Source organism: Capra hircus, chromosome 13 (assembly GCF_001704415.2).
Source record: "Capra hircus breed San Clemente chromosome 13, ASM170441v1, whole genome shotgun sequence".
In the NCBI taxonomy this organism is placed as follows: domain Eukaryota; kingdom Metazoa; phylum Chordata; class Mammalia; order Artiodactyla; family Bovidae; genus Capra; species Capra hircus.
In genome coordinates, this window is record NC_030820.1 from 73653358 (window position 1) to 73669931 (window position 16574).

The window sequence follows — 16574 nt, forward strand, 5'->3', positions numbered from 1 at the left end:
TATTTTATCTGATATGAGTATTGCTACTCTTGCTTTCTTTTGGTCTGTTTGCACGGAATATCTTTTTCCAGCCCTTCACTTTCAGTCTGTATGTGTCCCTTGTTTCGAGGTGGGTCTCTTGTAGAGAACATATATAGGGGTTTTGTTTTTGTATCCATTCAGCCAGTCTTTGTCTTTTGGTTGGGGCATTCAACCCATTTATGTTTAAGGTAATCATTGATAAGTATGATGCCATTGCCATTTACTTTATTGTTTTGGATTAGAGTTTATACACCCTTTTTGTGTTTCCTGTCTAGAGAAGATCCTTTAGCATTTGTTGGAGAGCTGGTTTGGTGGTGCTGAATTCTCTCAGCTTTTGCTTGTCTGTAAAGCTTTTGATTCCTCTTTCATATTTGAATGAGATTCTTTCTGAGTACAGTAATCTGGGCTGTAGGTTATTTTCTTTCATCACTTTAAGTGTGTCCTGCCATTCCCTCCTGGCCTGAAGAGTTTCTATTGGAAGATCAGCTGTTATCCTTATGGAAATCCCCTTGTGTGTTATTTGTTGTTTTTCCCTTGCTGCTTTTAATATTTGTTCTTTGTGTTTGATGTTTCTTAATTTGGTTAATATGTGTCTTGGGGTGTTTTGCCTTGGATTTATCCTGTTTGGGACTCTCTGGTTTTCTTGGACTTGCGTGATAATTTCCTTCCCCATTTTAGGGAATTTTTCAACTGTTGTCTCCTCAAGTATTTTCTCATGGTCTTTCTTTTTGTCTTCTTCTTCTGGGACTCCTATGATTCGAATGTTGGGGCGTTTAACATTGTCTCAGAGGTCTCTGAGATTGTCCTCATTTCTTTTTTTCGTTTTTCTTTTTTCCCCTCTGATTCATTAATTTCTACCATTTTATCTTCTACCTCACTAATCCTATAGTCTGCCTCTGTTATTCTATTCACTGTTCCCTCCAGAGTGTTTCTGATATCATTTAAAAAAATTTTAGTTTTAAAGTTCTTTATAACTCTGTTAATTTTCCTTTTTATAACCTACTATTACCTTGCAAAACCCCCCCCCATTTTTAAAGCAAGTCTCATGTATATATCTTTTGTAATTCTTGTGATTGATTTTGTTTTGTATTTTTAATATTGTATGTTTGAGGTTCTAACCTCTACTCTAGATTTTTAATCTCTGCTATTTGGTATTTGTTATCAATTTTATATCTTTAAGAATCTAATCATCAGTACCCATTATTACTTAGGGGTGCAATTACTGGTTTAATTGCTCTCTCCCCTTTTGACTTTCCCTTTTCTCCCCCACATCATCTCTATCTCCTCCCTCCCCCTTCTCTTCTCTATTTAATCTGTGAATCTCTCTGGGTGTCCCAGGCTGTGAAGAAAACTTAGGGAACTGATTACTGGCTAGATTGGTCACTCTCCTTTTGATTCCCCATCTTCTCCTCTTGGTCACCTCTATCTCCTTCCTCCCTCTTCTCTTCTCTAAGTAACTCTGTGAACCTCTCTGGTGTCCCTCACTGTGGAGAATCTTTTCATCATTAACCTAGATGTTTTATCATCTCTGCTGTATGGATGGATAAATCTTGAGGCTACTGTAAGAATAAGACTGAAAGCCAAAGCCAGGAGGCTTAAATCCAAAACTTTAGAACACCAGAAAACTCCTGACTCCAGGTAACATTAATTTACAAGAGCTCATACAAAAGCCTCCATACACACACTGAAACCAAGTTCCACCCAAAAGCCAACAAGTTCCAGAGCAAGACATACCACACAAATTCTCTAGCAACACAGGAACATAGCCCTGAGCATTAAAATACAGGCTGCCCAAAGTCACACCAAACCCAGAGACACCTCAAGACTAAATACTGGACACTTTGTGGCACTCCAGAGAGAAAAGATCCAACTCCATCCATCAGAACACTGACACAAGCTTCCCTAACCTAGAAACGTTGACAAGCCACTCTTCCAACTCCACCCACAGGGAGGAACCTCCACAATAAGAGGAATCACAAACTTCCAGTTTACAGAAAGGCCTCCCTAAACACAGCAATCCAAACAAAATCAAAAGGCAGAGAAATATTCAGCAGGTAAAGGGACATGATAACTGCCCACCAAACCGAACAAAAGAGGAGAAGATAGGGAGTCTACCTGAAAAAAATTAAGAATAATGATAGCAAAGATGATTCAAAATCTTGAAAACAACATTGAGTTACAGATAAATAGACTAGAGACTAGGGTTGAAAAGATGCAAGAAATGTTCAACAAGAACATAGAAGAAGTAACACAGAGTCAATCAATAATGAAAATAATACAGTAAATGAGATCAAAAGCACTCTGAGGGAACCAACAGTAGAATAACTGAGTCATAAATTAGGATAAGTGAGGTGGAAGGTAGAATGGTGGAAATAAACGAAGCAGAGAAGAAAAATGAACAATGATTTAAAAGAAATGAGAACAACCTCAGAGACCTCTGGAACGATGTTAAACGCCCCCAAATTCGAATCATAGGAGTCCCAGAAGAAGAAGACAAAAAGAAAGGGCATGAGAAAATACTTGAGAGATAGTAGGTGAAAACCTCCCTAAAGTGGGAAAGGAAATAACCACACAAGTCCAAGAGACCCAGCAATTCCCAACAGGATAAACCCAAGGTGAAACACTCCAAGACAAATATTAATCAAATTAATGAACATCAAACACAAAGAGCAAATATTAAAAGCAGCAAGGGAAAAGCAACAAATAATACACAAGGGGATTCCCATACGGATAACAGCTGATCTTTCAATACAAACTCCTCAGGCCAGAAGGGAATGGCAGGACATACTTCATGTCATGAAACAGAAAAATCTACAACCCAGATTACTATACCCAGCAAGGATCTCATTCAAATATGAAGGAGAAATCAAAAAGTTTACAGACAAGCGAAACCGAGAGAATTCAGCACCACCAAACCAGCTCTTCAACAAATGCTAAAGGATCGTCCTAGACAGGAAACACAGAAAACGTTTATAAGCTCGAACCCAAAACAACAAAGTAAATGGCAACGGCATCATGCTTACCAATAATTACCTTAAAGGTAAATGCGTGAATGCCCCAACCAAAAGACAAAGACTGGCTGAATGGATACAAAAAGAAGACCCCTATATATGCTGTCTGCAAGACACCCACCTCAAAACAAGGGACACATACAGACTGAAAGTGGAAGGGCTGGAAAAAGATATTTCATGCAAATGGAGACCAAAAGAAAGCAGGAGTAGCAGTACTCATATCAGATGAAATAGACTTTGAAATAAAGGCCTTGAAAAGAGACAAAGAAGGACACTACATAATGATCAAAGGATCAATCCAAGAAGAAGATGTAACATTTATAAATATATAATGCACCCGACATAGGAGCACTGTAATATGTAAGGCAAATGTTAACAAGTATGAAAGGGGAAATTAACAGTAACACAATAACACTGGGAAACTTAATACCCCACTTACACCTATGGATAGATCAGCTAAACAGAAAATGAGTAAGGAAACACAAACTTTAAATGATACAATGGACCAGTTAGACCTAATTGATATCTATAGGACATTTCACTCCAAAACAATGAACTTCGCCTTTTTCTCAAGTACACATGGGACATTCTCCAGGATAGATCACATCCTGGGCCATAAATCTAGCCTTGGTAAGTTAAAAAAAAATTGAAGTCATTTCCAGCATCTTTTCTGATCACAATGCAGTAAGATTAGATGCGAACTACAGGAAAAAAGAAAAGCTAAGCACCAAAGAATTGATGCTTTTGAACTGTGGTGTTGGAGAAGACTCTTGAGAGTCCTGTGGACTGCAAGGAGATCCAACCAGTCCATTCTGAAGGAGATCAGCCCTGGGCTTTCTCTGGAAGGAATGATGCTAAAGCTGAAACTCCAGTACTTTGGCCACCTCATGCGAAGAGTTGACTCGTTGGAAAAGACTCTGATGCTGGGAGGGATTGGGAGCAGGAGAAGAAGGGGACGACAGAGGATGAGATGGCTGGATGGCATCACTGACTTGATGAACGTGAATCTGAGTGAACTCCAGGAGTTGGTGATGGACAGGGAGGCCTGGCGTGCTGCGATTCAAGGGGTCGCAAAGAATCGGACATGACTGAGTGACTGAACTGAACTGAACTGAACAGGAAGAAAACTATTGAAATACAAACATATGGAGGCTAAACAGCATGCTTCTGAATAACCAAAAAATCACAGAAGAAATAAAAATATGCATAGAGAATGAAAATGAAAACATGACAACTCCAAACCTACGGGATTCAGTAAAAGTAATGCTAAGGGGAAGGATCATAGCACTACAAGCTTACCTCAGGAAACAAGAGAAAAATCAAACAAATAACCTAACTTAACACTTAAAGCAACTAGAAAGGCAAGCAGTGAAGAACCCCATGGTTAGTAGAAGGAAAGAGATCATAAAAAATTAGAGCAGAAATAGATAAATAAAAAACAAAGGAGGCTAACAAACACATGAAAAGATGCTCAACATCACTCATTATCAAAGAAATTATCAGAGGGCGAGAGTGGGATGGTTTGGGAGAATGGCATTGAAACATGTATAATATCATATGTGAAACAAATCGCCAGTCCAGGTTCAATGCATGATACTGGATCTCGTGGCTGGTGCACTGGGATGACCCAGAGGGATGGTATGGGGAGGGATGAGGGAGGGGGATTCAGGATCGGGAACATGAGCACACCCTTGGTAGATTCATGTTGATGTATGGCAAAACCAATACAATATTGCCAAGTAATTAGCCTCCAATTGAAATTAATAAATTTATATTTTAAAAATACTTTTAAAAAACAGGAAAAAACAAAATAAAAGAAATGAAGCAAAATAGAAATAAATCTCTTAAGTATAATAATAAATATGCAAAATAAATAACTTTATAAACATCCAAAAAATAATAAATGTTTTTATTATAATCACATGATGAATGGGTTCTGTAAGGAGGTTTCTATGACATAGCAAGCTAATAAAAAAGAACAATATGCTGTTAAAATTTTTTTTAATGATAATAGAGTAAATATATCTACAAATTCCTCTGGGGCTGTAGAGGGCAGTGTGGTTCAGTTTCAGTCAGTTCCGTTTCAGATAGCTCCCTGTTCCAGCTTATACTTCTTCTCAAGGTCTATACGCCCCTTCCAATGCTTCAGTTCAGTTCAGTTCAGTTTAGTCGCTCAGTCTTTCCTGGTCTACACTGCTCAGGCTCCAGGTTGTTCTGCATGGGAGCTGTCCAAAGCAGGCCCTGGGTTTCGTGCACTTCCCAGGTCTAAGCTGCTCAGGTTCAGGTTCTTGGGTACTCCACAATGGCACAGACTTGGTTGGGCTTGTGTTTTGTGCCCTTCCCAGGCCCAGGGAGCTCAGGTGACCAATGCTTGGTGAGTACACTGTCCCAGGTGGGTTGTGCATCTTAATCACCTCCCCGGTCCCAGCCTCTTGGTTTCCCAGGTGTGCTGCAAGAGCACTGTCTCAGGTGTGCCATGTGTCTCCTCTGGGTAGTTGATATCTAGCTGCATCCCTCCTGGCAGATGTCAACTGTCCAGGGTCCCAGGAAGACTTGGTTAGCAACTGGGAGCCTGCTCACAGTTTGGTGGAGGATGCTGTCTCTGGGGCCAAGATTGCCCCTTGCCTTCTGGCTCTGGCTATCACCTCCCTGCCTCTCTGCCTCCAGCAGGGGCATGGGCCAGTCTGCACCTGGCTAGCTCTCCTTTGCTATTTGCTCAATCCTTTGTTTTGTGAGTGGGCAAGGTGGCGCCTTAAGTTAGAGCTTTTTGTGGGAAACTTCTCTCTCTCTCTCTCTCTCTCTCTCTCTCTCTCTCTCTCTCTCTCTCTCTGGCTATCCCAAAGTTTGGCTTGCTATCTCATGTTACTTCCCTAAGATTGTCCTCAGGGCATTCAAGCCCAGTCCTTACCCGAAGCATGCAACCAGAGACTCCTTGTTCAGCTCCCTCTAGTGGTGGCGGACTGGAGAAGGCAATGGCACCCCACTCCAGTACTCTTGCCTGGAAAATCCCATGGATGGAGGAGCCTGGTATGTTGCAGTCCATGGGGTCGCTAAGAGTCAGACACGACTGAGCGACTTCACTTTCACTTTTCACTTTCGTGCATTGGAGAAGGAAATGGCCACCCACTCCAGAGTTCTTACCTGGAGAATCCCAGGGACGGGGGAGCCTGGTGGGAGGCCGTCTATGGGGTCACACAGAGTCGGACACGACTGAAGCGACTTAGCAGCAGCAGCAGCAGTGGTAGCGGACACGAGCGTCTGGACTGCTCCTCTTCTGGGAGTTGCAGTTAGGCACATATTCTGTGGGGTTTTTTTTTTTTTTTTTCTCCTGGTTATGTTGCCCTCTGAGATTCCAAAACTCCCCCACAGACTGGCTAGTGAGAGAGTTTCCTGTTGTTTGGAAACTTCTCCTTCATGTCTCACTCCCTGAGATGGGTCTCCGACCCTAACTCATTTGTCTCTCTTTTTGTCTTGTATATTTTGTCCTACCTCCTTTTGAAGAGAATGGGCTGCCTTTCTGGGTGCCTGATGTCCTCTGCCTGCATTCAGAAGTTGTTTTGTGGAAGTTGTTCAGAATTAAAATGAACTTTTGATAAATTTGTGGGGGAGAAAGTGGTCTCCCTGTCCTACTCCTTGACATCTTATGACCTTCCCCCCATGGTGAGGGGTTTTGAGTGCCCTCAGTTCAGTTCAGTTCATTTCAATCCCTCAGTTCTATCTGACTCTGCAACCCCATGAACTGCAGCATGCCAGGCCTCCTTGTCTATCACCAATTCCTGGAATGTAATCAATCTCATATCCATTGAGTCAGTAATGCCATCCAATTATCTCATCCTCTATCGTCCCCTTCCCTTCTTATCTTCAATCTTTCCCAGCATCAGGGTCTTTTCAAATAAATCAGCTCTTTGCATCAGGTGGCCTAAGAATTGGAGTTTCAGCTTCAACATCAGTCCTTCTGATGAATATTCAGGACTGATTTCCTTTAGAATGGACTGGTTGGATCACCTTTCAGTCCAAGGGACTCTCAAGAGTCTTCTCCAACACCACAGCTCAGAAGCATCAATTCCTCGGTGCTCAGCTTTCTTTATGGTCCAACTTTCACATCCATATATGACTACTGGAAAAATAATATCCTTGACAAGACTGAGTTTGTTGGCAAAGTAATGTCTCTGTTTTTTATGCTGTTTAGGTTTGTCATAACTTTTCTTCCAAGAAGTGTCTTTTTAATTTCATGGCTGCAGCAACCATCTGCAGTGATTTTTGAGCTCCACCCCCCCCCAAAAGTCTTCCACTGTTTCTCTATCTATTTTCCATGAAGTGATGGGACAGGATGTCATGATCTTAGTTTTCTGAATGTTTAGCTTTAAGCCAATTTTTTCACTCTCTTCTTTCACTTTCATCAAGAGGCTCCTTAGTTCTTCTTCACTTTCTGCCATAAGGCTGATGTCATTTGTATATCTGAAGTTATTGATATTTCTCCCAGCAATCTTGATTCCAGCTTGTGCTTCATCCAGCCCAGGGTTTCTCATGATGTACACTGCATATAAGTTAAATAAGCAGGGTGACAATATACAGCCTTGACATACTCCTTTTCCTATTTGGAACCAGTCTGTTGTTCCATGTCCAGTTCTAACTGTTGCTTCCTGACTTGCATATAGGTTTCTCAAGAGGCAGGTCAGGTGGTCTGGTATTGCCATCTCTTTCAGAATTTTCCACAGTTTATTGTGATCCACACAGTCAAAGGCTTTGGCATAGTCAATAAAGCAGAAATAGATGTTTTTCTGGAACTCTCTTGCACTTTCCATGATCCAGTGGACCTAACACATAAAACTATCAAATCCTGAAAAATCTTTAAAGAAAGGAGAGAAACTGTTGATATTTCCTCATGTGACCAAGGAGGTACCTGAGAAAACAAGAAATAAAGTAATTTGCCTAGGTCATAGCTTGTAGAGAGGGGATTAGGACCCAGGGATCTGACTTCAGAGTTTGTGCTATGCACTCTGCTGCATTGCAAGCTGTAAAGTTGAGTGCACACGTCAAGGGTGACACACCCACAGTCCTTTCGCTCATCCTTGTGTGTTTACTTGAAGTTAAACCCATGCAGCACACTTGAGAAGGGCAGGAGCTCTTAATGCCGAGTTACCCCAGGACAGAGGGACATGAGGAGAAAGTTACACACAAAATAGCCATTGTAAGGGGAGGGTCTGCTCTCTCCTGAGATATTTCACAGGAATGATTTCATTTAGCCTCAGGTGAATCCAACAACATCTGGATCCTTATCCCCTTGTGTCAAGGAGAAAGCTGAGGCTCAGAGAGGTAAAGCCACTTGCTCAGGACACACAACCTGCAGATGGTACAAGTCATTAATAGACTTGAGTTCAAGAGGCCCCCTGGCCCTTTGCCTCTTCCTGCTCAATCTGTCCACCTGAGAGCAGGGAGCAGCAGAAACTCCCGCTAAAAGCACAAACTCCTCTTATCTGCCCCCTCCTCTCTCATCTGTCTTTCTCAACCAGTGTCTTCCTGTCCTGTCCTCACTTTTGCCCAGTTCAAAGCAACGTCCTCCCCACCCCACTCAGTCCCCTGGAACAGAAGCTTCCTGATGGGCCGATCCTCTCTCCACATCCCCCCTCCCTGTGTCATGTATAACTAAGATCTCTGATTAGGAAGCATCCCTGTTCCTGGGGGCATCTTCAAAGAAATCACAAGACAGGAAAATCACAGGGGTTTATATCTAGATAAACCAGATAACACAAAACTCTGAAATCACATCATATCTCTTCTTCTCATGCTCAGTATCTCCCTCTAAAAAATGAGAAAATTGAATTCCATGTTACCTAATGCCACATTCTGAAAGGATGGAATGTATCCGGGGCATGCAGAGTATGTTTAGAATCTTCTGAGGCTAAGTCCAGTGAGCATCATTCATATTCAAAGCATGAGAGCTCAATTTCAGGCTAATTGATAAAACAGCACCTGGCTTTTTGGAAATAAGTAGTTTACTTTCTTAAAATGGTGTTGTGAATACTATTTTTATTAGAATTATTTTCAGGCTTAAAAGGGAAAAAACGCAACCAGAGATTGCAAATTTGACTAGCATCCAAGTATTATTAACCCACACCATTTATAATTTTGAAACATTTCCAGGATTTAGCAGTGGGAGACTTTATAAAAAATAAACTTCTCACACTGTTGGGAAAAGTAATTGATCTGACAACACAGTCCTGCCATTTAACAAGAACCCTCTTCTGTCCATGGGGTTCTCCAGGCAAGAATACTGGAGTGTACACACATCCCCTTCTCCAGGTGATCGTCCCAATGCTGGGATCAAACTAGGGTCGTCTGCATTGCAGGCAGATTCTCTACCATCTGAGCCACCAGGGAGCAGTGGGCCTCAAGTGAGAGTGAGCTTCAGAATCCATTAGACATTTGTTGAAACACGGATCTGAGCCCTCCACTGTCTGAGGTTTGATTTGGTAAGACATGGTTGGGACCTGAGTATCTGCATCTACCAGGTTTCTGGGACTGAGGGTGCTGCTCAAGGGACCATTTTCTGAAAGCCATGAACTAAGCTAAGGAGAGCTGCTCTCTTCTCAGGAGGGGAGCGTTCTCTCCGGTTTCCATAATCCCCACCGTTCTTATTGTCCCTCCTTCCCCCACCCCCACTCTAAATATGTCCAGCCATATTACTCACCTGGTCCAAGGGCATTTAACATTGTGACCTATGCGACGGGCTCACAGTAAGTGTTCAGGAAAAGGTGTTAGTTTATTTTAGCCACTCTGTCATGTACATGATCACCATGTATCTGGGACAGACCTCCCTGATCTCGACACTGTTATTCTTTGCTTTGCAGCTGCCAAATACAAATGTCTCCAAGAACCCAGACCCGGCCTTGTAGAAGTATCTGATTATTTTGGCCTTGCAGGGACTCGTGTATGGAGATAGCAGGCAGAAGTCCAGTCACAGGGCTGCAGAGATGGGAGGATCTTGGTCAAATAGGAAGGTGATCATCACTGTTTGGTCCACCAGGTGAACAACTAAAACCACCATTTTGTTTGCAATAGAGATGGTAGGGGTGCAGGGGGGTGAATGTGAAAAGGCCCTTTGATATCCTTCTGTCCAGGGCATTATTATCAATGTCATTAGGTGTCACAGTAACAGGATAATACTGGAAATAATTACATGTTGTTACTGAATATCTATATATTTATTGACATTATGCTACTGATTAACTCTAAAAGAACAAAAAGGGAGGATATTTATTATTAATATTCTCCATATGTTGAGAATGATCAGAGCTGGAAAATGGCCTGTGAGTTTATAGTACTATTTTCTGGACATATGTGTGGTAGAAACATTTCACCATTGGAAAAGAAAGTGTGACATTGGATAACCAACAGTAGAGCACATGGAACGCTGCTCAGTGCTATGTGGCAGCCTGGATGGAAGGAGAGTTCGGGGGAGAATGAATACATTTATATATGCGGCTGAGTTGCTTTGCTGACCACTCGGAGCCATCACAATATTGTTAATCAACTATGCTGTTAGTCACTCAGTTGGTTCCGACTCCTTGTGACCCAATGGACTGCAGCCTACTAGGCTCCTCTGTTCATGGAATTCTCCCAGCAAGAATACTGGAGTGGGTTGCCATTTCCTTTTCCAGTCATGACTGCTAATCCTTTCAAAAAAAATCATGTAACCTGGCCAATTGTCCATGTGAGGACACTGCAAATGACTTGCCCCAGGACACAAAATGTTTGAGTGTTAGGATCAGGACAATTCACAACCCATTTAACCAAGTAACTTTTTCTCCAGGAATTCTGAAACTGCAGAAACTGGGAAAGGGTTCTGAGTGCTCTGTTCAACATAATATCATCCTGTCACTGAGCCTCACTCCAGACACAAATGGTAGAAAAGAGTGAGTCTGAGTTTTGTCCCTGACACCAAACATGTGAATCTCTGCCAGTAGCAACCAGTTTCCCACACCCACTGGGCATCCAAGAGTCAATTTACTTCTGACACTAAATCCACAGAGGTGGCCCAGACATCACAAGATGAGGGCTCCATCCCTCAGGATGGCCCACTCTCTCAAGTGTTGATCACAGTTTCTACTGTCACTTACTTGCGTGACCGACTGGCTATAAATTCGCAGATTCACCTCTCATGTTCAATAACTTATTAGAAATATTCAGAGAACTCAGGAAAGCCGTTTACTTACTGTCCCCAGGTATTATAAAACATTAAAACTCAGGAATAACCTAATGGAGGAGAAGCGTCTGGTAAATGGGAAGTTGGAGGTGCCAAGCCCCCAGGACCTCTCAGGACTCTCCCCCTTCTCAATTCCTTGATGTTATCACCTTCCCTGAGGCTCTCTAAACCCAGAATTCATGGGTTTTAATTGAGGGTGGAGGCAGGCAAGTTGATAGAATCATTGGCCATTTGTGATTAAATTCAGTATCAGTACTGTGTACAGTCCTCAGAGGGACTGAGGGGCAATAGTTTTAACCTTGTAATCAGCTGATGAAAAATTCTGGAGTCCAGTCCCATCCAGACTCTATCTCAGGTCCCATCCTTCACTCATCTCATGATTTATAAACATACATAAAATTCCAAGACTTCAGGTTGCCTGGAGCATGAACAGAGACAGGGATCAAATATGGATCTTCTTATGACACTACAGTAGGATCAGGGGCAAGGCAGTGACCAGGAATATTGCATCAATTATGAGGTCCCTGATCTAGTAGAGTCAGCTCAGGCACTGATTTTTCATAATTGAACACATAACATGACCTTCTGAGAGTCAAGAAACATCCCTGGAGTGAAAACTGCCCAATTTACCAGAAGAAATCCAGAGAGAGTTTGCTGCAGCCACTTGCAACCCTCTACTCTCTCCCTCCAACCCTGGTCTCGCCACCTGTGGTTTTGGGATAAGAGGACCTCAGTTTGTGTCCTAGTTCTGCCTTTTCCTAACTGTGTGATCTGTGGCCTGAAACTTCCCTTGTCTTCATTTGTTACATGAGATCATGCTGCTGACATCCTGGGGCTGATTTGAAAGCACTGACTACGGCCTCCATAGACATACATTCTTTTTCTGGCAAAGCCAAAGTCCTTTGAGATGATAATAACATTGGGTATTGATGATAGTTAACACTTAACTGTTTTGACCAGAGAGTCAAATAATGGCATGGTGGGGTGGAGAAAGGCCTGGACCTGGGTGAGCTCACTCACTGAAGTAAGAGGGCTTTTGGTTACCTCTGAGGAAGAAGGAGACATATTTGGAAGAGAGACTGTGACTTCACTCTGGGACTCAAGGAACTTCCTGATGCTGAACTTCTTTTACAGGTAAAACTACAACATCCAGTCATATTTGCTCCTTGTATTTACTACTGTTGACAGCACATTTAAAGAGCAGTCAGGAGCCAAGGAAACTAAAACTCTATGTGCCCCTCGACAATTTGCCTTGTTCTGTGGTGTTCAAAGCATGTTAGGGTTCTCAAAAGGAAACAAAGCTGAGGATCTCTTAATGCAGAGACTGTCACCCTCTTTTAGAAAGAAAGAATCTGTGTTTCTGAGAGATGAAATGTCTTGCCCAAGTCTACACAGCAGCATAGTGAGTTACTTAAGACAATATCTTCTCATTAATACCAAGTCATTATCCCACTGTTCTTGTTCTGTCCGTAAGGCCTGTCTGACTCTTTTGTGACCCCGTTGACTATAGCCCTCCAGGCTCCTCTGCCCATGGGATTTCCCAGACAAGAATACTAGAGTGGATTGCGATTTCTTTCTCCAGGGGATCTTCCCAAACTAAGTATCTACCCTGTTCTCCTCCACTGGCAGGAGAACTTTTACCACTAAGCCATGAGGGATGCCCTCAGGAAAAGTTTGTTGTTGTTCAGCCACTAAGTCATGCCCCACTCTTTGGGACCCCACAGAGTGTAGATGTCAGTCTTCCCTGTCCTTCACTATCTCTCAGAATTTGCTCAGACTCGTGTTCATTGAGTCAATGATGCCATCCACCCATCTCATCCTCTGTCATCCTCATCTCCTCCTGCTCTCCATCTTTCCCAGCACTATGGTCTTTTCCAATAAGTCAGCTCTTTGCATCAGGTGACCAAAGTATTGCAGCTTCAGCTTCAGGCTCGGTCCTTTCAATGAATATTCACTGTTGAATGCCTTTAGAATTGACTGATCTGGTGTCCTTGTCAACCACAGAACTCTCAAGTGTCTTCTCCAGCACCACAATTTGAAAACATCAATTTTGTGGAGCTCAGCCTTCTTTATGGGCCAACTCTCACATGCCTACATGACTACTGCTTAAAACCATAACTCTGACTATATGGACCTTTTTTAAAAAAAGATATTTTGTTTACAGTAGTTTCCCTACACCAAGAAAGATGCCTTTGAGCACAAAAAACATAACTATTTGTTAAATAATTTTCATTAAATGAATCTCCAATTTCATACTCATGCCAAGTGCACAGTTATTGAAGAGACTAGAGATTATAAAATTCTTGTTAATCTATTTAATAATGAGGCCTGTCTATATAATTTTGAGTCTCCCCTAATATCCTGTATCCTGATAGGATAATGAAATAATACTTGAGCAGGACAGCAAAGTGAATCACCTTCACTTGACTTACATTGTACCATCTGGATAGAATAGCCTGCTGCCTTGAACAAATTCCTGGAAGTACTGCATTTCCTGCTCTTCCTACAGTTGCCTCTGAAGGGAAGAAGATCAGCTGTCCCTCAACATTGTGATTAACTTCATAACAGAGAAATGAATCATATTTGACAGATAAATTTTTTAGGCAGTGATGAGGAAATGTAGGTAGAGGAGTCTTTTGGACTGAACCAATTTGGTACAAAATGGACACCTTTGACAACAAATGTGTAAACTTTTATACTAATGACTGGTAAACCTTTCAAAAAGCTCATGTAACCTGGTCTCTGGGCTCATGTAAGGGAAGTGCAGATGACTTGCCCCAGGACACACAGCATGTGGGTGGTGGGATCAGGACAAGACGCCATGCCATCACACCCCATTTAATCAAGGACCTGATTCTGTCAGATATTCTGAAAATGCAGAGAACTAGGGCGGGGTGCTGAGTGCTTGGCCCCACATAGTATAGTTCCAGGGCCCTGACCCTCACTCCAGAGACAAATGGTAGACAAGAATGAGTCTGGATTTTTTTCCCTGACTCGGAATATGTGAGGTCTCTACCAACAGCAATGAGTTCCCCAACACTCACTGAAATCTCAGGAATCAATTCATTCAGACACTAAATTCATAGAGATGACCCAGACCACAGACATTAGGGGCTTGGTGCTTAGGTCAGCCCACACTTCAAGTGTCCAACACAAGTCCTCCTGTCCCTTTATTTTTTTAAATTTATTGTATCACTGTTTTTATTTACAACTTTATTGGCAAAAAAGAAAAGGCAGTAGTTTCAAACAGTTTAACACAGGGCATTGCAGTTGATCCTGTCAGATTAATGAAGTTTCATTTTAAATGTCCATCTAATTGTCCAAAGATATACAATACTGAATCTGCATATGCATTTTCCTTGATGAAGTACAGGCTCATATCTAAGGCAGTCTTTTAAACATATAAATACAAAGGAAATAGAATCACTCATTAAAAATTGCATTAAATGAAGGGTAATTTAAATTTATGTTGTCCTTGTAACAACACATGCCCAATGAAAATCAAAAGCTAGAAAAGTAGTTTACACTTTCTATTTGAGTGGACAATTACAATCAATCATTTCCTACAATGACCATTTATCTTTAATTTATCATGAACTACTCTGAACTTATTATGAGATGTAGCCAAAGTCAGAAAACAAGACGTAGGGAGAATATTCCTTTTTTGGAGGAACTAAGCACTCCAGAATCAGCATGGGAAACAAACATCCTGTTGAGAGTTTTAGGTGGAAAAAAATTAATGTAGTCAATTTCAACTCCTGCTGAGCTGGCTCAGTTTTTTCATTGACTTGTTTAGTGTCATTCTGCTAAATCAAGTGTGTTTAATTCTTATTCTAGTTCATCCAAATCTTCCCCAGTAAACAGATTTTCATCAACAGAAACAGCATCGATGGCTCCATTTTCCTGTCCTTCCCCTTCATTGTCCTCTTCCAAATCACTTCTCTTACCATTTTCAGCCCTACCTCCAGAAGCGTCACTTAATTTGTTTTCATCCTTTTCTAAAGTATATGTGCTGAATCTTTCAAGACTGGCTACAGTAATACCTGTCTCATCTACATCTCTTGGGATGTACAGGCTTAAATCTATGTCATTTACACTCACTGAATCATCAACCTCATCACCACCTGTTCCCTGAGTGTAATGGATGTCATCTGCTTCCTCATCATCATTGTCAACCAGTTCAGGATGAAATTCAAACACCTCACGACCACCGATCTCTAATGCTTTCCCAGCTTTGAAGTCTGCTTTCCTACTTTCTGTATCTTGCTCAAGTTTATCCATCTTTTCTTGTCTTTTTCTTTTCTTCCATGCAAGAAAAGATTCTAGAGTGGTTTTGGTAACATTTGGACCTAGGGCAGAACGCTCTCTTCCAATTAAATCTTCTAATGAAATTTCATCTTCTTTCTCTTCTTTCTTTTTATCTTTTTTCAAGACAAATCCAGGAGGAAGTGCATGACGATACATGCAAATATCACCCCCTCCAGGACATAACCCAAACCAGCTCTATTTGTTGTTTTCAATAGCTTCAATGAAATGCTTGCACACTATTTGAGTTTTTGGTTTTTTCTTTTCCATCTCACCATGCTTCTTGTTCACTTGTTCCGTTTTTTTCTCATCCCAATTATCCATAGTATCTTTTTCAAGTTCTTCATCTTTTGCATCAGTGTAAACACTTCGCTTTTCAGATTTTCTCTCCAGTCAAGTCATGAGAGAACTTACACTTATCTCCTTTAGTACACTGTCCTTGCTTGAAGAATGCACATACTCAGATTTGGATCTGCACCTTTACTTATTTTTTGAGCAGCAACTACAGGTTTGAACAACTCATTTAGCTCTTGCAATTCTTTCTTCTTGTCATCTTTCTTCAACTTCTTTTCAGCTTCACTTTGTGCTATGTGACATGGATTCTGTTGACCAAATTTAACTTGATGAGTGACAGCCTTGATAAACTTCTGTTGCTTTGCTCCTTTCTTATCCTTCAGATGAAAAGTTTTGTCTTCAATAATCTTCTTTTTCTGCTCCACCTTTTTGCTGCCCCAGGCTTGAGCCTGTTTCTTGGGGGACATTGCGGAGACAGGTCGCACCGGCCAGACTTAATCGCAGCTGGACTCCCTCAGGGACTCTGGCCCCGCGGTAGGAAGAGGAGGAAGACGCGCCCTTCTGTCCCTTACACCTGGGATCAACTCAGAGGTGTCATGAGCAAACTTCCATATTCAGAAACTTATTGGAATCTCTCACAGAACTCAGGAAAGTCCATTACTTACTGTCCCCAGTTATTTTAAAGCAAAAAACCCAGGGACAGACAAATTGTAAGGCAAATGGGTAGTCAGGGCTGC

At 41.8% G+C, this 16574-nt stretch overlaps 1 pseudogene; it reads right to left on the reverse strand.

Moving 5' to 3' along the window:
- LOC102176706 lies at positions 15037–16304 on the reverse strand (annotated as a pseudogene).